The 23017-nt window shown below is 33.4% G+C and overlaps 1 protein-coding gene and 1 pseudogene across 8 annotated transcripts in view; both read right to left on the bottom strand.

The window, feature by feature from the left end:
- EPHA6 (EPH receptor A6) overlaps positions 1 to 23017 on the bottom strand; it is an 815440-nt gene that overhangs the window by 303079 nt on the left and 489344 nt on the right. The window lies entirely within an intron of this gene.
- On the bottom strand, positions 16863 to 17029 carry LOC118521635 (U4 spliceosomal RNA; annotated as a pseudogene).

Raw genomic sequence — 23017 nt, 5'->3', positions numbered from 1 at the left:
TAATTCTTGTTGAAGAGGACAGCAATTGTTGATATCAGATTAATAAGAAAGCCTTAGGAGCTACTCTATTTAATCCAAATAAAGTATTAAAATATATTTAGAAACATTACTAGGGAACATAGGAAAAACTCAAATAGTCCAAGAATGAGAGCCAGAACTCATCATCTTAGTCTTTGTTAGTGGAGGACATTTTCCTTTAAACTGGCTTTGGTTTTATGTTATGACATGAAGTACAATACACTTGGATCTTATATTTTATCCAATCTAAGTCTGCTATAGAAAAATACTCTGCAATTACACAAGATCATTTATAGGCTTTTCTTTCTCCTCAAGACTTAGTACTTTATAAATTCTTAGTACTTTATAAAAGTTTAAATCACAAACTTCTTAACTATAAATTATTGCATATCAACATGAGAATTATTTCTTTTGCATGGTTTCTGTGACATTTGAATAAAATTGAAACATTTAACTTCTGAAGTTATTTTCAGCATCATGTCTTTTTTCCCCTAGATAAAATTGTTTTAACAACCCAATCCTAACCTAATCTTGCATTAAACTTCCAAAATTTCCCTAGAATGTATATATCATAGATTCTTTTCTCTAACAAAATCCCCCTCATTTTAAAGTATTCTAATTTTTAAATACAACAGGTTTTTACATAGAAGTTAAAATTCATTCATAAAAAGAGAAATATAAATGAAATATACTGAGATACCATTTCTTACCAATCAGATTGGCAAAAATCCAAAAATCTGACAGCAGGCTCTGCTGACTAGGCTATAGGGAAAAGCGCTTTAATACATTGTCGGTGGGAATGCAAAATGGTACAACTTTCATGAAGGGAAATTCAACAATTTAAGGCAAATTATATGTTCATTTACACTTGGGCTTTTTGAAATCTATCCCAAAGATACACTGAACACAAAGTGACATATTTACAAGACTACTCACTGAGATTTATTTGTAAAGATTGGAAACAATTTAACTGTTCATCAAAAAGGGACTGGTTGAAAAACTATGCTACATCCACCAGAAAATTATGGCTATCTATAAAAACTATAATGGAGTTTTTTCAGGATATATTTTTAAGTGAAAAAAATAAGGTGGGAAGAATGTATAAAAAACAATGTAAGGATAAACCCAAGAATAGAAAAAATGATAACCATGGATACCTTCAGGGGTGGGAGACAATAGGATGGACACTATAAAATTGCAAGATAGAAGTCTCAGAATCTGCCTTCCCTTGAAAATTTACTTTGGAACCCTGTAAATAGTTAAATGCTTAGAAAACAAATTAGCCCTTAAAAAAGTAACCACAAAAAAAGCAAAGAAAAACGAAAGAAACCTGTGTATTGAGGCACAGCCTCCAAGAGTAACTACTTAAAACTCTAAAACATAGTAACTTAGCATACATCCTAATGAGATAATTTTAAGGATTAAAAAAAAAAAAACAACCTGTAAAACTTATTAAACTGTTTTTAGTAATGATATTGTTGTTGGTTATATTAGTATAGTAATTCTGAATCTGTGTATGTTGAGGGTTAAAGCAAATGAGTAATTATTTTGGTGTTATTGAGGACTAGGTCGGTTTGTTTTTTCTATGGGAAATGCGGATATAGATATCAAATCAATGGAGGTATGTAAAAACTCTGTCATGATAAACTCAAATTAGAATTATCATTATGAACTCATAATGTCTTTCCAATGCATTTCCAGAAATCTATTCAAATAAACCAATTGCAGGTGAGAATAGAATTTGAAAAGACTGATTCTCTATGATTATAATACATATACTTTACATTTCTAAGAAAGACTCAGGTATTAAGTTTGGTATTTTATTTCTAAATGTTCCCTTTATATTGTGGGGATAAAGTATTTCTTAAATTTATGAGAATGACAAGTTTGGTTCTCCTAAGGAAATAAGTACTTTAGAAATTATATTTAAAACTCTTTCTAGCTGTTCAATGAAAGTATTATTGTTGCACTAAAATATATTTCTAAAAATGAGTGATAATTACAGAAGTTGCTAAAAGATAGAAGAGTTTGTTCTATAAGCTAAAACGGAAATAGATAGCATGGTAAATATGAAAAATGCTTAGATGATTCACTATTTAAATTGAGTCATATTCACTACTAAGAAACTACCATTAATAAATTTATCCCTGTTGGAAATTGCATTAATGTTTTTGAATTATAGTATAATAATGTATTAAATGGAGTTTTATGGAAAAATTATAACTTTAAGGTCAATCATACAAATTAGAAGTTGCCTTAAATATATCAATTCATTACAGTTTTTGAAAATGTCCTTTTCATGTATATAATCTTATGGTTAATTTTCAGTTTAATGTACAATGTCATAAAACAATAATATTACCAGTATACTACATCTTGCCACATAATTATTTAGCACTCAAGGTCAAATAGTATAATCCTTGCAAAACTGATAATAAATTCAATTATGGCAGCATATTAGAATGACTATTGATTAACAAATAGGTACTATCTTTTCTATTTCTAATTCTCCACTGGTTAATTAAGAGTAAAGGTACAGATTTTATGAGTCCTCCTCCATAAAATAGAAATAAAGAAAATCCATTCCCTAACTACCCTGGGAAGTACTACTAACTACACCATTCTCTAACTAATCTAGTTATAGATTCTTCACTTATACATGGACTTCAGGGTCCAAGAACTATATAAACTCTAAAATCTTTTCACTTTTGCACATCCCTTTCATATGTAAATATCCATATTTTACATAGTTGTAAAATATACATAATTTTAGATAATTCTGTTTTTTAACCATATATTTGAAATCCTATTCCATATTTTGATATAGTCTTCATAATTATTACTTTGATGGATAAAATATTCAATTATGTTTATGCTTTATCAGATCATTCCTCTAATGTTGAAGTTTCCAGTATTATCCTGTTAGAGTTTTCACACTTTATGCACACATTTTTGATTTTGTTAAATTATTTTGCAGAGAAAAGTGCTTTACATAATTTGGATTTTCTGAGCCATACTGTTTATTAATATATTGCTTTTGAAATGAGCCACACAATATACACCAGGCACACATTTTAAATAGTTAATGAGTTAAAGCAGAGGATGTGGCAATTTATAGGTCAATATACACCCCAAATGCTGCATTTTCTATTTTCTGAGGAGGCTAGCACCATATGGAATTTTATTTTAAAATATAGCTTCAATATATGAAACCTCAAGAATTTGTTTTGAATATACTTAATAAATTTGTTTTATTAATAACCCATTTATGTAACATCTGAATTTGGCATATTGTGACAACACTGTATTACCATCAAACTTAAAAGGGAAAACACATTTATTCCTCCACATGAGAAAAACTAATTTTAGAACATAGAGGGCAACTATTGATTTTTACTTCTGATTCTAAAAAGTCAGAGAAGGAAATAAATAGGGAAATAATATCTTCTGGAGTCTGTCAGATCAGAGACTAACTGAAAGACTTGAAGGCTCAAGCAATGTTTCCTGAGTACAGAATTGTATATTCAGTATAGTTTTCAGTAGAATTGTATTTCTGATATACATCCTTTCTTAAGCCTTCAAAATCTTAGCTTTGACCTTCAAAATAAATGATTATTGAATAGATTACCACATTTTTGAAAATGGTTTTAATACAAACCTTTCTGATTACTACATTTTCTGAATCTCAAATAGTTTACCAAGAATTACATGGCAAAATAAGTACATAGTGGAGTTAGTGAACAAAGGAGATTTTATCCACATTAGGATGAGTAAATGCTTATATGGAAATACCTGAAATAATAGTATATTATTCTATTAGTTATTTTGCACCTAATTACGATTTAATTGTGTGTGTGGTTAGGTGAAAAAGAGAGATATAGGGAGAGCAAGAGCATACTCCTACGCACATGTGTTTGTGACAATGAAAATCTTAACAGTGAATGTTAAATAGTAGAATCTTAGTACTAGGATAGACCTTGTAAGTCATTTTTTTTATATTTTAGTTTTGTTTTCAGATTATTTATTGTTACTGTATAGAACTATAATAGATTTTTCTTTTTTTGATTTTTTTATTAACATATAATGTATTATTTGTTTTAGGGGTACAGGTCTGTGATTCATCAGTCTTACACAATTCACAGCACTCACCATAGCAATACCCTCCCCAATGTCCATCACCCAGCCACCCCACCCCTCCCACCCCCTCCACTCCAGCAGCCCTCGGTTTGTTTCCTCAGATTAAGAGTCTCTTATGGTTTGTCTCCCTTGTAAGTCTTTTCATACATTTTTTTCAACAATGCAGAAAATCCCTCAGCATATCCTTGTTTGCTGATTATCCACTTCTTGCTTCAACCGTTGCTGTAAAAAGTACACCACTTCATAAGGCTACCTGTTTCTTTTTGAAAATCTCTAGTTGTTAAAAAATTCTTACATGGAATCATTGTTTTCCTCCTGTAACTTCAACCTTGGTCCTGGTTCTTACCTTTAGCATTAATAGAATTAACTCTTCACTTTTGCTCATCTATCATACTCTTTCTTCTCTCCTTTCTTTTCTCTCTTCTTCCTATCCCTTTTCCTTCCTTCCTCTCTTCTTTCTTCATTTCCTTTTTTAGTGCTTTTCAGTGTGTCTCTCTTTTCTTTATTATTTTCCTTTCTTTTCTTCCCTGTGCTTCTTTTTAGAGAGGTGTGTGTGTGTGCATGTGCGTGTTAGGGGAAATATAATCAATGACATAATGGGATGAAAATAAAATAATAAATAAATAATATACACCCGAAAGTGCAAATCGGAACAGACTTTTAAGACCATGATTTTCCCTTTTTCTTTGCTAATGAACCAATGGGTATAGTTGCAAAGCAAGAACAGGTAAGAGTGCTTCATTCTGCCGATGCTCAAGAAAGGGATATGCTATAATCAATACTGTAATTTTACTTGTGAAGTTCTGTAAATGTGATATTTATCATATTAATTGACATTTTTGAAACCTGAGAGCATACTTCAAACTATTTTTGAATCTATATGTTGTTTTGGAAATGTTTATTAAATATATTGTGCTTTATACAACATAATATAGCCTAACAGTATCTGCCTCATGTGTTTTCTTTTGATGTTTCCCCTGCAATCAGAGTTTAATGGTAATATATATTGTTACCTTCTTTCCCCATGTGGTTGGAATGTGGTTATGAGCTTGAAATATGCATGTCATACTTACGGCAGAATTGATGCTTTATTTTCTTTCTAATTTCTGTCTTTTTCCTATACCTGGGAATAACACTGCAGAATGCTAAGTCATATGACAGCTGTCATAGGATGAATAATGGCTCACAAATATGTTCACATCGAATCCCCAGAACCTGTGAATGTTCCTCTCTGGTAAAAGAGACTTTGCAGTTCTGATTAAGCTAAGGACTTTGAGATGGAAAGATGATCCTGAATTATCCAGGTGTGCCCCATGTAATCACAAGTGTCATAAGAAGGAGGCAGGAGGTGACTTGTCTGCAGAAGAGAAAGCTGTGAGCCAAAGAACGCAGGCAACCCATAGCAACCAGGAGAGGGAAATAATAAATTCTCGCTGGAGCCTCCAGAAGGAACCAGCCCTCCTGATACCTTTGTTTTATCCCTGTAAGACTCATTTTGGACTTCTGACACCCAGAACAGTAAGATAATAACTATCTGTTCTTGAGATTGTAAATTTGTGTAATATGCTACAGTAACAATAGGAAACTTAACAACGATTCAACTGATTCACTTCAAAAAACCTTAATTTGGGATACACTTATGGTTCTGCAGGGAAAGTGGGTGGGTTTTAAAAAACAAGTTTCTAAGAAAAAAAGTTTCTAAAACAGTGATAAAAAGACATCTATCTATTTAATTACTTTATTCATTTGATATACTTACTAATTTAAAAAAAGTGTTCAATCTGTTTATTTTAAAAACATTTTGAAAAAAATATTTTGTATATTCTGTCCTAAAAATTTTCCTTACTTAACCTACAATTTGTCAGGTTTCTCGCTTCTCGGCCTTTCTTATTAAAAAGGGGAGAGATGTTCCTCTTTCCTTAAGTTATTGGTGACATAGGACTAATTTTTTCCAGTTTTTCCTCAAAATTAAGATTGTTCTATATTTTAAAATGTCCTTAGCTTTGAATTTCAAAGTCTTTGAATTTCAAAAGTCTTTCCCAAAGAAATACTAACATCATGTAACACAAAGCTTGCTCACTCTACTTCTTCCTACCATGCTGATGTGATGCTGGTAGGTAGCTTGACAAGACTAGTGAAAAATTGTGGAAATATTTGCACTGAAAACTCTCACTACCTGTGGAGGCCACAGTGAAAAATCACTTGATTATAATAATTCAAAGTGGTACAGCACTGTCAGCACTTAATTATATAGAGTAAGACCTGAAGCATTATCTTTAAAGTTCTTTTCAGCATTATCTGTGCCTTTTTAATTTCTATTTTATTAGTCTTATGACTGGCTGATTTAATGTGCTCACTGTTAAGCTTGTCTTTAGGCTGCTATTTATAGTAATTTATATCATACCCTCTACTGACTATTATATCATTCCAGGGATGTTTGAGAAATTGTTTATATGACAAGTGCTATAAAACGCAGTTTCTTTGAACTATAAAGAAAAAAAAAAATCCCCAAATTAGACCAGTCTGAGATTCTGCTGAACTTATTATTACCTGTCAATTTTCACTAAAAAGATATATGTTGTACCAGTATTTTCTAGGAATTTAGCATATGCTATTCATCAGAATCTCAGAAAGTTGGCTTGGCTCTATAGAAAAATCAGGAATGTGTTCCTTCTCAGCTTAACTTCAAACAATTTCCTTATTCATAACATTTCATTATATAAAAGTCAGGAATCCTGGTTTCTAATAATTTTTCTAGGTAAAAGTACTATTATTTGAACTGTACAATTATATACATTATATATGAAAATTATTTAAGTAGATTTAAAATACAATATTATAGTTATATTTGGAAATGGTTTGTAACTTCTGGGCCCCAGATGATTCATCAAAAACTTTGTATCAGGGGGCACCTGGGTGACTCAGTCGGTTGAGTGGCTGGCTCTTGATTTTGGCTGAGGTCAGGATCTTAGAGCCCTGAGACTGAACCCCACATCAGGCTCCACTATCAGCACGGAGTCTGCTGGAGATTCTCTCTCTTCTGCTCCACCCCCCAATAAATAAATAAATAAATAAAATCTTTTAAAAAGTTTGTATCATGTTCCAGGTATAGGAAAAACAATGAGCCCACTTAAATACCATCAAAAAAAAAAAAATGACCAGGAAAGTCATTTATTCATAAACAACTAAAATAATTTTAACTAATATTGTAGAAAGGAAGCACCTAAGTAATAAAACTTGTAAAACATAAATCTTTAAATTAATATAATGAATGGATAAAGTTCTACAAATTTTATTGCTACATTTAAAAACAAAAAATTTGGACACTTGAAGGAACTCCATACAATAGATTTTAATGAAGTTGTTTTAAAAATGATGTAGATCTGAAGGCACGGGAAAATAAGTTTAATGTTTAAAGTGACAAAAACAAGCTATAAATCAGCATGAATCCTATGATTCAAAAAATAATTCTAAATAGCAGATATCTCCACCTTGTATAACTAAATTGTGTGACTACTGTATAACCAAACTGTTTAACTACCAAGACCATGTTGGAAGATCTGGGAATGGATGATGAAGTAAATGATGACCTAGTTTCCCTACCAAATATTAGTTCAGCAATATTAAAAAAAAAAAAAAGGTCATTAGGTGGTGCACCTACCACAAAGATGACCTTCATTCTGAGCCTGATGATGAGAACAAAGAAAAGCAAATAGTTGATATCCCTGTTTGGGACTAAGATTTTTGGAAGTTAACCAAGGGGGCTTTTTGAACTTATTCTGGCTGCAAAATACTTAGACATCAAAGGTTTTCTTGACGTGACATATAAGACTGTTGCCAATACGATTGAGAGGAAAATAAACGAGGAGATCTGCAAGACCTTTGATATCAAAAACAACTGTACTGAAGAAGAGGAAGCCCAGGTAGGCAAAGAGAACCACCAGTACGAAGAGAAGCAGAAGGTTGTGGCTCACAGTAACCCTGGAAGGACTCTTCTAAATACTAGTTGAACTGTTCTGTTTAAAACTGTTAACATTAGACAAACAGTAGATACATGCAGCGGCAAATCAATTATATCAGCAGAATACTGTTGCCAGTGCATGCATAGTTTGAGTACAGATTCCAAACCTATGGCTGAGTTTCTTCTAGATCAAAAGCTTTTTTTTTTCCCTTTGCTCTGAATAAAACTGAACCTTGGGCTATTAAAAATATAATGAATATATATGCATATATATGCATAATATATATACATACGCATATATACATTTTTAAATGGAATCACATCTAGCTATCAATAGTGGCTTCTCATGCTAGCCTAGGAAAACTAGATATAATAAGAGAAAAACAGAAACAAATCTAACAATTGACCAATAGTTATTGATTTCTAAATTACATTAACAAATTATATTACCCATAACTTTTGAAACTACTTGAAAAGGAATATAATTTTATTTCAAAAAGCCTAATTAATCTTAGTGATAACTAATGTGATATTCTGAAATTGTTTTCAAAAATATAGTTCAAAAGTTGGGGCACCTGCATGGCTCAGTCAGTTAAGTGGCTGCCTTTGGCTCAGGTCATGATCCTAGGATCCAGGATCCGGGGATCAAGCTGCTTTGGGATCCCTGCTCAGTAAGGAGTCTGCTTCTCTCTCTCCTTCTGCCCGTCCCCCACTCGTGCTCTCTCTCACTCTCTCTCAAATAAATAAAATCTTTAAAAGACATGTAATTCAGGGGCGCCTGGGTGGCTCAGTCGTTAAGCGTCTGCCTTCGGCTCAGGTCATGATCTCAAGGTCCTGGGATCGAGCCTCACATCGGGCTCCCTGCTCAGCGGGAAGCCTGCTTCTCCCTCTCCCACTCCCCCTGCTTGTGTTCCCTCTCTCGCTGTGTCTCTCTCTGTCAAGGAAATAAATAAAATCTTTAAAAAAAAAAAAGACATGTAATTCAAATGTTAATAAATTTCAAAAAGTTAAACCCAAATATGAATAGATTTATAAGCTATGACCATAAAGTAATACATGTAGCTTATGGAGGAGTCATCAAATTTTAGTCTTTCCCTGTATTTTTGTCATCCTTGAATTTATATGATGATACAAAATTGCAGAGGAAGCTAGATGAAAGAACATTGGCTTCCAAAGTATTTTAAACCACAAAGTTTTATGAAAATTAGTTTTAAAAATGTTATAGATTTGCTTGTGGATGTCTCAAGAAGAGAAAAAAATCATTTTCTGTGCTGTTGGACACATAAGGTACATAAACAGACAAGAAAATTTCAGTCCCATTTTGGGGCTGTGAAACAACTCATGGATAACCTTGGGAATTTGAGAAGAAAGATTCACATTTAAGGAATTGTTCGTAATATAAGATAAAATTGCAGCACTTACCTTTTTCCCCTTAAGATAGAACCATGGACTAGCTTAAGACTTCTTTAATGACTTCAGATGGAATTGATTTTAATGTCTGAACTCCTAAAAGATTTACTATTTATTCCTCATTGACTGCCTTTATCATAAGTTCTTGATATTCCTCTTTATAGAATATATAATATATTATACTTCACTTTTCAATTTCTCATGCTCTTTCACATATATCTCCTAATACACGTTGTAACTTTGTAGGTGCAATTATTCTTATTTTAAAAGTGAGGACAAAAAAATAAAAAAATAAAAATAAATAAATAAAAAAGTGGGGACAGGGGCGCCTGGGTGACTCAGTCAGTTAAGCGTCTGCCTTCGGCTCGGGTCATGATCCAGGGGTCCTGGGATCGAGCCCCACGTCGGGCTCCCTGCTCAGTGGGGAGTCTGCTTCTTCCTCTCCCTCTGCCCCTTCCCCTGCTTGTGGTCTCTCTTCCTCTCTCTCTCTCTCAAATAAATAAATTTCAAAAGTGAGGACATAGGCTCAAACAGGAAGCAACTCACAGTTACGTAAAATGTAAGGAGCAGACTCCAGACTAAGTCTGGTACTTGTGGACTGTACCTCAGTGATTTCAGGATTTCAGGATCTGAGCCTCCCATAGGACCTAGTACAGTGCCATACAAACACATCAGATACCTTTTATGTGAATATCTTTCATTCAAAACTTGTTTAAATCTTTTTTCAAGGCTTATCAGACAGTTGTTCCTGCCTTCTGTGTTTTTGTTCTATAAATCCCTGATGGTATCAAAGGAGCACTGTTCAATTGATTCATATACTCCATGCATATGACAATTATTTTATGAGAGTACATTAATGTAAAAAAATATATATAACATATAATAATACCATGTAATAATACCAGAATATAAGTAAAGATGCAAAGTGCTAGGAGTTTGAACATATGGTGTGGATTAAAACGGATATGCTATAATTTAATTGTATAATATCCAATTGTATAATATCCAATTGTAAAAATGCATCTTGGATTAGTTTTTTGAATTTTCAATATTTTCCATTATTTAACTGTCTTATTTGAAAAAAAAAGTATTCAGATTGAGCAATGAAAGCAAAACCAAAATATTCTGAGTTATTTGATTATTGATTGAGAGTGCTCCCAAGATCAACTGCTTTTTCACTAATTCTAAAGGCATCTTCCTCATCCCTGTACCTGCTCCACCCCAAACTGTGCTCTCACTTTCCCTAGCCACAGTTTAACACATCTTGATCAGTAAAATTCTGCTAGATTCCATACATATTGTAGGCTAAAACCCTAAAATTCTATGTTTTCTATAAAGTCTAGATGTAAAATATTTAAAAAGCTGTGTTTGGGATTTCTTTTCTGTCTTACTTTTTGAAAGTGAGCGCTATATTCACACGTTTGGGGTATGTGTGTTGTGTGTGTGTGTGTGTGTGTGTGTGTGTGTGTGTGTTTCCAGAAGCTATGCAAAGGGAGAAAGTACTCATACTGCCGGCCACTTGAGGGAATGTTGAATGATCCTGTCACAACTGAGTCAGTAGGATGCAAGTGTATTCCTGCCAAGTCACCAGAAATGGAACGTTAAAACTGCTTTTGTTCTCTCATTAAAGAAATAATGTGATGCAACAGCAGATTCATTGGCATTGTTTCTGGTTGAAGCCAAGAGGAATAAATCTTGATTCTTCCTTGATGGAGGTAGTCTTTGTTAGGACAAGTAGCAAGGTGCTCCCACAGCTGCTTTGAAACATTCATGACTTCCTGAGGATATGGGTGATTTTGTTCCCATCATTGATCAAATAGCAGAGTAAATCACTGACGTAAAGTAACACCTGGCTGAGCTCTGTGTTTTCCTCTCATTTTCTCTAGTTAGTAATTGTTGTTTACAAATCACTGGCTGCATGAGGAGGAAAAGCCTGTGTTTTCTCGTACTGGCTGCTAGCTCGTAATTTCTACATCATGTTCTTTCTCACAGTACCTTCAAAGGCATTCAATGCATATTATACTTTTTCTCCTCGATTTTTGTGATTACTTCCTTAACAAGCCAAATGGCATTGCTCCATATATATTACAGAAGTTAATAGTATTTCAAAGATTTTGTAAACAAAATAGTTGATTATTATTAATAATGAATAATGCAAATCTTTGCCACATTTTTATACTTCATTTGAAATGTAATGTGATAAGCTAAATAATCTTGTTTTTTTTTCTAAATTCTATTTATAGGGAAAGAAGTATGTCAATAAAAATCAGTTTCTTTTGGTTTATACATTTGCAAGGTGAGTTTATGTAACCAACTAGTAGTTTTGTTAGCATTAACTTACAATTAATGGTACAGTATATAGGAAACATACATAAAATGTAATATTAATTTCAAAAACTAAGTATTGAAATTCAGCAACATGTAATTTCTGAATATTAAAATTATATTAGGTAAGTGTGGGCAAAATGATGGATAACAAAAGAGGAAAGCCTGATGTTGAAATGTTGACATTCAGCAGGCACACGTTATGGTGGCCGTATCAATGGTTTGCAGCCAACAGTCTTCTATCTGGTTGATGCCTATGCCACAATATTTTAAAGTATTTTGAGGGTCATCCTGAATGTGTGTACTATTGTCTTTAATAATTTTAGAATTATGTCACTCTAATTCTCATCGTGGTCTTCTGCTTTGACTTAGAGATCAATTTCAATTGATGGGCAGTTTTTTTTTTCATTTGTGTATATTTCTCTTCATATTTGTAGCCTTTAGTTGCATAATTTTGCCTGCTTCTTAGGGAAACTAAATCTTCGCTCAAAGAGAAGTAGCCTATCAGGCAAAAATTGGCCCATATCATAAATCCACTAAGAAATGACCCCTGTTTGCTGGACAGTTTTCCCCAGACACCCACAATGATGTTTCCTTGCCTGAAGCTGTGTTTCAGAAAAACCTGAGTATAATTTGCTCAGATCACTTTCCTTACCTCAGTCACTATCTCCCCACATGTTAGGTTGCTGTACTACCCTCAGCACTTCATACACTAGTCCTCCCTCATCCATGGTTTCACTTTCTGTGGCTTCAGTCACCTGTGGTCAGCTATGGTCCAGAAACAGACGGTCCTCCTGACGTGCTGTTAGAAGGTCAGCAGTAGCCTAAGGCTGTGTGTCACAAGCCTAGTCATTCTCCTTATCACATAGCCATTTTATCATCTCATATCATCACAAGAAGGGTAAATATAGTACAATAAAATATTTTGAGAGAGAGCACACATTCACATACCTTTCATTACAGTATATTGTTATAACTCTTCTATTTTATTATTACTGTTAATCTCTTACTGTGCCTAATTTAGAAATTAAACTTTATCACAAGTATGTACATATAGGAAAAAACAGAATATCTGCGCTTTCAGGCAGTCCACCAACTGTGCACAAGGGCTCCTTTTTCTCCACATCCTCACCAACACTTGTTATTACTTATGTTTTTTATTTTAGCCATTCTGACAGGTGTGAGGTGATATCTCATTGTGGTTTTGATTTGCATTTCTCTGATGATTAGTGATAATTGAGCATCTTTTCATCTGTCTGTTGCCCATCTGTATGTCTTCTCTGGAAAAATGTCTATTAAGGTCTTTTGCCCATTTTTTAACAGGACTGTTTTTTGGTTTTTGCTTTTTTTTTTTTTTTTTTTTGGTGTTGAGTTGTATCAGTTCTTTATATGTTTGGAAATTAGTTCCTTATAGGATATATCATTTGTAAATATCTTCTCCCATTCCATAGGTTGCCTTTTTATTTTGTTGATAGTTTCCTTTGCTGTACAAAAGCTTTTATTTTGGTGTAGTCCCAATAGCTCAATTATGGTTTTGTTTCCTTTGCCTATGGAGACATATCTAGAAAATGTTGCTATGGTTGATGTCAAAAAAATTATTGCCTATGTTTCTTCTAGGAGTTTTATGGTTTCAGGTGTCACATTTAGAAGACCACCAGAATCACTAGAGAAAAAAAGTTAGCACCAAAATAAGAAATCACCTAAAGACATTGTCACAAAACTATACTATCTCTCATGTATTCTAAGAGCCCATTTATCTTTTCTAAAAATTATTTGTTTTCCCATAAGTACCCTTATTTCCCTCCTTTTCCCTTCAGGATGTGTGATAAGCCTCAAATTCTAACCTCCTTGAGACATGTTTTTGTGAACTTCTATGTATGTGCATGACTAAAATCTGTCTTTTCTCTTGGTAATCTGCCTTTTGTCAGTTTGATGTGTAGTCCCCCAAACAATAAGCAAAAGAGGTAGAGAAAAATATTTTCCTTTCTGACAGTTTCAAAGCAATGGGCAATGGCTTCAAAGATAGTAGTATAATTGTGGATGGTATTTTTGGCTTAAAATTTTCATGAGACTGACTGAAATGCTTATACATATCAACGTACCATCTTATGGTAATGTATAAGGGAAGTTTACTTTTTTTTTAAAGATTTTATTTATTTATTTGAGAGAGAGAATGAGAGAGAGAGAGCACAAGAGAGGGAGGAGGGTCAGAGAGAGAAGCAGACCCCCTGCTGAGCAGGGAGCCCAATGCGGGACTCGATCCTGGGACTCCAGGATCATGACCTGAGCCGAAGGCAGTCGCTTAACCAACTGAGCCACCCAGGCGCCCAAGGGAAGTTTAGATAAAGGGAAATTTGTAAGGAATTAGAGGGAACTCCACAGGGCACACAGTTCAGAGGGCAAAGATCTATAGACAGTGGATCATCGAAATAAACCTGGGTCTAAATTTCTTACCTCTTTTTTTTATGGTTAGTCCCTTTAGAGTTTTCCTGCTTAGGTACATACTATGTCTCTTATTATAGACTTTTTTATAACACCTTTTTGTGATGGGAGTATATTTAAATAGGTATATCTAGAATTATTAGGATATATGCAATCTTGATATGCATCTATGTTGGAATTTTGGAAGAAAGCCTATGGTTTCACAAGCATATTGGTAGAGACTTTGTCCAAATGTAACTTTCCACGTGCCTTTGTCAAGAGTCCACACAAAATCATTCAGATAAGACCCTTAATTATAATCCTTAAAAATCCCTCTTGGCTTCCTCTGTGTAATTGCCTCCACATCAAGAGATGTCAATTTTTATGATGATGTAAGAGGTAATGTTAGATTTTGAGAAGACTGAGAAATATATGGTGTGCTGGAACCAGTTCTCATCTGCTTGCCAGAACCTGCTGTGCCCATCTTTTCACTATTCAACATTCAAACACTGTAAATCAGTTCCTTCCTTCCTTCCTTCCTTTTCTTCTTGCCCAGAAGAGCCAGTTTTTAAACACTAGCATATTACTGGTCATAACTCAGTTTACCAAATTTAGGGGGGGTGTAACATTGTTCTTCAAGATGTTAACAGATGTGCCATGAAGAAGGTATTTTATTTATCATCAAATAAATTTGGAATATGCTAGATTAAATAAAGTTATTGTAAATATCCAAAAAAAGGGAGATAATGTGATATTTCTCTCATTTAATGTTATCTAAAATGAAAATTTTTTACTGGCACCATGTTCATAAAATATCAGAATGCTACAATACTACTTTTGGAAACAAAGTTAGCCTAACCTTTGAAAAATTTATTCTGTTGACTTTGGCTCAAGAATTTGTATTGATTACTGCCCTATTGCTGGCATGTATTGGAAAGATTGTAAAGTGTCTTAAGTTTCTGAAGCAAAACTGGGTTTCTTCTTCACTGAGATATCCTCTTCACTGAAAAAGCTACAGCTACAAATGAATAAGGATAGAGGTAGAATCAGGAGAGTCTTAGGACAGGCTAACACAGTGCTGTGATTAAACACATGGGCTTTGGAGCCAGGCTGCTTGGCTTTGAATCTCAGTTCTGCTACTCACTTGTCATGTGACTGATCAATTTACTTAACCTCTCTGTTTCTTCATTTTTTTCTTCTAAAATTGGAAATAATAATATCCATTACTGAGGGTTGTTGTGAGGATTACATATGTTATTTCATTTGAAACACTTAAAATAATTCCTGACACATTGCAAGAATTTAAAATTGTCTATTATTATTGTTGTAGACAAAAGAAAAGAGCAATTTCTTAATAAATCCTATAAAATATTTTGTAATAGTCAATATCACAAATCTAGGAAAACCTAACGTATCCCACATGCTAAAAAGCCATGAGGGAAACAACTTGTTTCTTTATGTATGAAAAAGTTTTGGCAAACATCTTCCAAAGGATACTTACTAAATTTGAATGTCTTTGGTAAATGCTACCTTGGGAATACTTTTTCTGAAAATTTCATGTTTAAGATTTTAGTAAAAGATTTTGTAATTAAGTACATTTTTCGGAACATTGGATTTTTTAAAAAGACAAAAAGTTTCCTTATTAAAGATATTATCAGAGCTTTTAATGTGTTATTCTGCTTTGTAAGTAGTGAAGGTCATGTTGTATGCACCTTTCCTTAATTCAATTGATCAAGGGAAAGCTTTTTTGAAAAGCATGTCAAGGACTAATTTTGCATAGAAATATGTTTGGGAACAGGTGATCTAGACGATAAGTCCAGGAAATTGAAACATTTATTCAAACTAATATACCTTCTTGGGATTTTCCAGGATCATATTGATTGTATATCAATGAACATACATAAATTTCATGTCCTCCATTGGTACTTGATGAATTGAAAACACCAGGTTAGAAATCATGACAGTATGCTAGAATCTTATTTTTAGGGCATGTGTTTTCAGTGAACAATTTCAATAATATGAATTTGGCATTTTACTTGTTTTAATTCTACAAGTACATATTAACCAAATATGGGTAATATCCTTCTTCTAGTGTTTCTGGATGTGTCCAGTACATGTCAGTTTTTTGGTGTAAGATAAATAAATCCCACAACAGAGGCACAATTACCTCTTGTCCAGAGACATTTCATGTCAATGTCTCTATTAAAATAAAAATTTCACATCATTTATACAAGAGAGATCATCATAAAAATATTAATGAATCCACACTTTATTCCCTACATCTACATATTGAGGTCCTAATTAATCTTTCAATACCATAGAATAAACTCCTACCTCTGGGTCTGACCATTAAGTAAATTACTGATTAAATGAAACACTGGTGGGACTCCTGGGTTGCTCATTCAGTTAAGTGACTGACTCTTAGTTTCCCTCAGGTCATGATGTCAGGTTCCCTGTCCAGCTCCCCGCTCAGTGGGGAGTCTGCTTCTCTCCCTCTCCCTCAGCCCCTCTGCCCTGCTCACATGCTCGCTCTCTCTTTCTCTCTAAAACAAATAAATAGATCTTAAAAAAATAATAAATGCATCAATGTTGTCCTATGACCACAAAAATTAATGTGGTGCTTCCCTTTGAATCAGATGATACCTTATTTCCTAAAAGGGTGTGGTTGAACAGATGGTTGTTTAGCAAACTTTTAATTAGCAATAATCGCGCCTCGGATAAACCTCATTGGCTACGATACTGCCACTGCGCAAAGCTAGCAAACTTTTAAATCTTCAGGACATGAGTAGGTGACTTTTGTTTACCTTAACTGCTATTACTTTCTGCATACATATATCAGTAGAAAACAATACTGTCTATCTCTTCAAGGAATACAAAAACTAAAGCTAGAAGCACAGATACTAAAATTGAAACTAGATGGAATCTATAGGACTTCTGGTTGAAAATGATCCAATTCATGTTTCCCTGTTTGTTTTATTTTCATGATAACAAAAACTATAGTATATTTGACTGATTTCATCCTCATAAAGTTTTTTTTGTACACACCTCAGTTGTTGATCCATCTTTGTATGAACCATCAGGTGGTTGACTGTATGGCACAGATCACTAAAGTTAAAAATGCTTTAGTTATTTGAAAGAGCACATCAATTGAGCACTACTGTGTTTGCCCAAGTCAGGGTGGATCCTAATTGCTTTGACAAATTTCCTGCTGGGAAATTGATCTTCAAAGATTTCTTAATGCCTTTTTTTTTAACCCATTTACTTCATTTTAAAACTTCAAAGTCTCCCCTTCTATTAATTATCACATATACTAGAAAACACAAAGAACAAAATGCTATGTTTTATTCATCTAAGCAGGGCATCTAAACACTAAGTTACAGCAAAGATTGGAACTTATTGAAGCAAAGGTCATCTTCTGTCAAACAAAACCCATAAGAGGCTTTTCTTTTAGTAGAGAATTCATGAATATTTTATCTGAACATTTCCATGAACTTGCTGTAAAAGCTATGTTTCTTGGCATTTACTGAGGATGTCAAAATCAGTTACTGTAATTTAAATATTTTGCTAAGATGCTTATCAGATTCCCATTTAAAACATGCTTATTTTCCATATAATAGTTATCTAAAACAAACATTTCTAAATAGTTATTAACATTATAGACCTTTATATTATATAAAATCAAATTCTGCTTTCTTGTATTTGTACATAAATATTATTCTTATTTTAATATAAATCTGAGAGTCTACTAGAAAAATAACAATAAAACTATGAGTGACAGAATTTCTCTACAAATGCTTCCAATGTTTAAGCAGTCTCTTGGGCTCCACATGGTGAAAGGATCTTAAATTGGTCAACCAAAAAATAACCATAGTTCATAGCCTACTAAAGTTTTAAATTTAATTAGGCATGATTATTTGATGTTTCAGAATACTTGTAACATTTCCAAGTCTTAGCAAAATGTTGCATTTGCGTACAATATACACATCAGCAAAACCTCTAAACCTGATAGCATTCTCATTTGCTGAAAAACAGAAATTATTTTTGAGTACTCACATGATTGTTCTCATGAAGAAGACATAGGAATTGAGTGAATATAAGATGTCTATCTCTTTAATTTGGCTATTCCATAAATGTGTTGTGGCCTACTTAATAGGGGTGAATAATGTAGAATTCTTAAAAGTCAAATCTGGAATTAGATTTCCTTAACTTTGAATTCTGGCTCAGCAGCTTAACTCTTGGCAATTCACTTATTTTCTCAGCACCTCATTTTCTCATCTATAAACTAATATTATTAGCATTTATCTAATAGGGTTGGTGTAGGAAATTTAAGAAGATAATCTGCACAAAGTAACTAGATCAGTACTTGGGATATAATAGGCATCAGTAGTAAATAAATAGGCTATTATTTTTATTATGCTAACAAGTCTTTTCAGAAAACTTTATATTAAATAGCTGTATTTTGAGGAAAAAAATTATGTATTTTATTTACCTCAAATGCTTTCGGGTATATTTCCATTAGAAAATTTTTTTTGTTTATTTTGATGTGGCAAATATTAGCTAATTAAAATATCTATATTATGGGAGGATTGGAAAGTGTTGAAAATTAATAGAATTCCTAGTCATAGTAAAACCAAAAGTCTAAAATTAATAATAAAGTTCAGTAAGAGAATGCCACAATCTTGAAAGGGCAACTGATTAAACTGAAGAGAAAAAAGTACTTATGTGAAGAGGAACTTGCCTGTATAATCATGAATAAAATAAAACTCTGCTAAAAAAAACCTAATACATCTTTGAAATTACAATAAGTTATGAAGTAGATTGTTGTTTTAATGATGGGAAATTTCAGATAGTACATTTAAAAAGGAAATTTAAAATTTTTCATTATTACAATATTACCAAGGTGGATATTTTGTTACATAAATCAACTGGACTTATTTCCTTATTATGGATTCTCAGACAGGTTATACTTTTTAAGTATTCTGTGACTAAATCATTAGAGTTTTTATATTTGATCCACTTCGTAGTTGAAATGTGTAAGTACTTTTTTTCTTTTAAAAGTATATGGGTAGGGGCGCCTGGGTGGCTCAGTCGTTAAGCATCTGCCTTCGGCTTAGGTCATGATCCCGGGGTCCTGGGATCGAGTCCCACATCAGGCTCCCTGCTCAGCGGGAAGCCTGCTTCTCCCTTTCCCACTCCCCCTGCTTGTGTTCCTGCTCTTGCTATCTCTCTCTCTGTAAAATAAATAAAAAAATCTTTAAAAAAAAAAAAAAAGTATATGGGTAAACATTGAATATCTCAGATTCTTTTCATTTCCTTCACATAAGAAATGCAACTTGTCTGGGCATAAAAGTCTGTCATGATATTTCCCCCTCAATACCTAGTGTCCTTAACTGTGAGCACAATTTTATGCACATAAGTACATGTGCATATGCACTTCTCAAAGTAGTCAGTGATAGCAGAAAATAAAGAAGTTCATATTCTGAACTTATAGAATTTATTCTGATTATAGGTCTGACTATGTCAACAAGGTTTTTTTCCTATCACAAAACCCTTAAGATACATATATTTTTAAATCCTTATATTGAAGAAAAAAAAATATATATAGGACCAAAACATGTTTCCAGATCATATCTAGACAATATAAATGAAGAAGTTCTCAATGCATTGATCAGGTATTAAATTTTGGGATGACTCTTTCAGGTTTATCTTCAACTACAGCTTCTTCTTTGTTCTTCTGGATACTTCCTAAGGGGCATCAATGTGCTAAAATTCCTCTCGATCTTCCCATGATCTTGTCTCACTGATTTAATTACTTTTCTATTCCCCCAAAATGCTGAATGGCATTTTTCTTCTTACTTCTTGACTTTCTGATGGAGTACAAATCTCTCAATGGATGTCCCCAAAAAAGTGCACCCAGGAGTGCAGAAATGATTCTCCAATGTTCTGATTCAGGTCTTGCATTTCTGAATCAAAATTAAAATAGTGGGCTTGGTTCTGCATGTAAGGAGCTTGGAAGTCATCACTCCATCTCAATAACAAGTAAAAATCTGAACAGACTGAAAAACCAACAACTCCTCTTAGATCTTTAAAAGAGGTGAGATCATAAGGCAAACCTCTGCCTCAAAGCTGGAGAGACAGATAGGCAAATACAAGGAATCATGGCTTCCCAGAACGAGACTCATGAATGGAAACTGCTATGGGAACCAGTGCTGGGGAAGGAAAATATGAGCTATAACTGATAAACTGCTAGTGGATTACTATGGACAAGTCTGAAAGTTAAAAACTCCATGGGGCCTCAGTCATAAGAGAACAACTGTAATTTGTAAGTTTTATCTCCAAGCGCTTAACCAGGTTCTTAAAATTAATATTGGAGGAAAATTCCCTCACACTTTAGGCAGGAGTAGGAGAAAAAGAACTATTTAGAAATGTGTCAAAGCACTCTTTTCTTCGTAATAAAACCTGCCCTAAAGGTAAACTAGTTAACCATAACTTAACTGGCTGGAGTATATCAAAACCTAATTGACCTGGGGAAGGGAAATACCCAACTCCAGCTCACTGTAGGAATCCTGTTCCACTTAAGGGAGGAGAAAAAAAAAACTGAGAAACACTTGTGAAGTTCACAGTCCAGAGGTATAGCCTCACTGAAAGACTCAGATTTAATCATAGGACTATGGAGTGCTTCCTCTCCCCTCATACCTCACCACTACATTACTAAAAGCTTATTTACAATAGTTTCTTAGACTTAGTACATCATGTCCACTATTAAGAAAAAAAATTACAAGGCTTGTCAAAAGACAAAAAAAAAAAGAAAAAAAAAACAACTGTGAAGAGACCGAACAAGCATTAAAATTAGACATGTCAGGGATGTTAGAATTATCAGACCAGGAATTTAAGACAAATATGATTAATATGCTAAGAACTTTATTTTTTTTTATTTTTTATTTTTTTAAGATTTTATTTATTTGCGAGAGAGAGAATGAGAGACAGAGAGCACGAGAGGGAGGAGGGTCAGAGAGAGAAGCAGAGTCCCTGCTGAGCAGGGAACCCAATGTGGGACTCGATCCCGGGACTCCAGGATCATGACCTGAGCCGAAGGCAGTTGCTTAACCAACTGAGCCACCCAGGCGCCCCTATGCTAAGAACTTTAATGGCTAAATTAGACAGCATGTGAGAAGAGCTGGGCAATGTAAGTAGAGAGATGGAAATCTTAAGAATGAACCAAAAAGAAATACTAGAGAGAAAAAACACTGTCACAGAAATAAAGAATGCCTTTGATGGGCTTAGTAGAATACTGGACATGGCTGAAGAAAGTATCTCTGAGCTAGAGTATGTGTCAATATAAACCTTGAAAACCAAAATGCAAATAGAACAAAAACTGGGGGGAAAAAAAAGAATATCCAAGGGCTGTGGGAAAACAGCAAAAAGTGTAACAGAGGTGTGATGGAAATGCCAGAAGGAGAAAAGAAAAAGGAATAGAAGCAATATTTGAAACAATAATGACTAAGAATGTCCCCAAATTAATGTCAGACACCAAACCACAGATCCAGGAATCTCAGAGAACACAAGCAGAATAAATGCCAAAAAACCTCATACCTCAGCATGTCATTTTTAAATTATAAAAAAATCAGAGATAAAGAAAAGATCCTGATAGAAGCCAGAATGAAAACAAAAACAAGCCAAAAAAAAAACCAAAATCACCTTACTTATAGAGGAACAAAGATTAAGAATTAGATCTGATTTCTCCTCAGAAACCATGCAAGCAAGAAGAGAGTGGAGTGAAATATTTAAAGTGTTTAGAAAAAGAAAAAAAAAAAACACACCAACCTAGAAATCTATATCCTGTAAAATTATCCCTCAAAAGCAAAGGAGAAATAATGACTTTGTCGGGCAAACTAAAATTGAAGGAATTTGTTGCCAGTAAATCAGACTTGTCTTGCAGGAAATATTAAAAGAAGTTCTTTAGAAAGAAATTCTTTATAGGTCAGAAACTCAGATCCGCATAAAGAAATGAACACTGAAGAAGGAACAAATAAAAGTAAAATAAAAACTTTTATTTTTCTTATTCTTAGTTGATCCAACAGATCCAAAATAATGCTAACAATCTATTCAATTATGTATGCTGGTGTGTGTATGTGTGTGTGTGTAATGTAATATATAAGTAAAATGAATGACAATGATGACACAAGGGATAGAAGAGAGTAATTAAGATTATTTTGTTATTATAAGGTACTCACACTACCCTTGAAGTGGTATAGTGTTATTTGGAAGTAGATTTGGATTAGCTATAAATATATATTTCAAACTGTGGAGCAACCACTAAAAAGAGTAAAGAAAGAAGTATAATCAATATGGGGCTCTTGGGAGGTTCAGATAGTTGAGCCTCCAATTCTTGGTTTCAGCTCAGTTCATAATATCAGGGTTATGAGACTGAGCCCTGCATCAATCCTTTAATTAAAAACATTAAATAAATTTAAAAAATATTTAAAAAAGAAGTATAATCAATATGCTAAAAAAGAGAAATGTAATCACATAAAATGCTTAATAAAAAAAAAGAGTGGAAGACAAAAGTAAGAACAAAGAACAAGAACAACAAGTAGGAAACAGTAACAAATATGGTAAATATTAATCCAACTACACCAGTATTCCCTTTGAATTACAAGGGTCTAACTGCAACAATTAAGAGACAGAGATTGTCAGAGTAGATCAAAGATGGTGGGTAAGGCTAAAAACTTTTTACTTCCAGAA

Source organism: Halichoerus grypus, chromosome 1 (genome assembly GCF_964656455.1).
Source record: "Halichoerus grypus chromosome 1, mHalGry1.hap1.1, whole genome shotgun sequence".
Lineage (NCBI taxonomy): Eukaryota > Metazoa > Chordata > Mammalia > Carnivora > Phocidae > Halichoerus > Halichoerus grypus.
Note: the sequence above shows the minus strand (reverse complement) of the source record. Positions and strands in the feature narration are given on the sequence as shown.